The following is a 1,661-nucleotide window of genomic DNA, read 5'->3' on the forward strand; positions in this document are numbered from 1 at the left end:
GCCACATACTCATTTCTACTTCATTCCCAAGAAAAGTGACTCCTATCATCTTTCAATCATCTTCTCTAGCAGGTTCTCACTATGATGTTCCAAACTTCTTTCTTTAGGTGACCTGAAACTCTTCCTAGTGTTTGTCATATGTGTGCCTGATCTTTTGAATTCAGTGGGCTAAAAGAGATGGAGATGGTAGTTAAGATTACTAAAACATGACCCACACATGCTACCCAGGCCATCTCATCACCAACGTCTATTAATTGTAGGACAAAAGACTCACCATTGAGTCACAGGTCAGGAACAAAGACAAGCAAGACAACATCATGTCTCAGTAAGAAAATCAGAATATATTATGATTCATTTAAGACCAAGGCCAGCAAAAGTTAATGGGGAAGTAAGATGCTAGGAATCCAGGATAGGAGGAGAAGCAACAAAGGAAGAACATTAGCAGCCATTGTGCTATTACAAGCATTGTTTCTTTTAGACTACATGAAGTAGGTGATCACATCCCCTATTTTACTGATGGAGCTACTGAGACCTAAAAGATCAGTTAACAATCCCAGAGCCATATAGCTGATAACAATAGTCACACATTACCCAGGTCTGCCTGATTCCGAAGCCCAGGCTTTTAACTACTCTGCCAATAGTTCTCAACTAAGGGTGACTAGGCTCTTTCCCTACCCAGGAGACATTTGGCAATGTCTGAAGACATTATCGGTTGTCACAACTGGGGGGAGTAAAGGGTGTTACTGACATCCAGTGGGTAGAAGCCAGGCCAGCCTCCCACCACAAAGTATTATCCAGCACAAAGTGTCAATAATACTAAGGTTAAGTAACCCTACATTATGCCATGCATGAGAGGTATGAAAGAAAAGTTTCCAGTTTAGTCACCATTTTGCTTCAGTGGTGCTCTTTCCATGGTCCTGGTGGCATGCCTCTCCCAGTAATAAAGACTGAAGTCACCATATGTCTGATTTCTGCCCTTTAGGAAAAAGAAGGTTGGGGTGATGCCCTGTTAATTTTTTAAGATGCACCACAGGATGAATATGTTGAATTAAAAATTAGATTTTGGAATGTCTGACCTCAACTCAAATAGGCAAAACAAAAAACCCATAACTGATGCTTCAGGCAGTGCAAAGGCCTGAACCCCTGGGGCAGGGCAGGCATGGGGATAGGAAATATGACGCCCATTATCCACAAAGGGAACATTATTCTAACACTAACACTATGATTTCAGAAGCAATTTTATAAACAAGAAGCCTTCCCCCCAAACTCGAGAGCTTTTTTCATTTTTGTCAGCAACAAAAGAATTCAGCTTTCAAAAGCAGTTTGTATCTCTGAATATTAAAAGTCCCACCTTGGGAAATTTTTTAAGCCTTCAGACAACCTCTTTTAAAGTTACAAATGAAAGTCACTCAACAGACTACAGTGCTCATGGGCCCCTTTTATCTATGGAAGAAAGACAGAAAGAAAGACAAAGAGATAACTTAGGAACCAGAGACCAAATTACTGACCTTGAGTCACCTTCCATGCCATGTCTGGCCCAACCAAGATAGGGAGTTAAAAGCTTTAACTAATAGCAACAGCAAATGATGTAATTTGATGATATAAAGAAATCCATCAAGGGAGAATAAAAAAGCCAGATCACATTATTCATAGAGCTCTTA

The sequence above is a fragment of the Otolemur garnettii genome, unplaced genomic scaffold (assembly GCF_000181295.1).
Source record: "Otolemur garnettii isolate 467f Iridium unplaced genomic scaffold, OtoGar3 scaffold00058, whole genome shotgun sequence".
NCBI classification, from domain to species: Eukaryota; Metazoa; Chordata; class Mammalia; order Primates; family Galagidae; genus Otolemur; species Otolemur garnettii.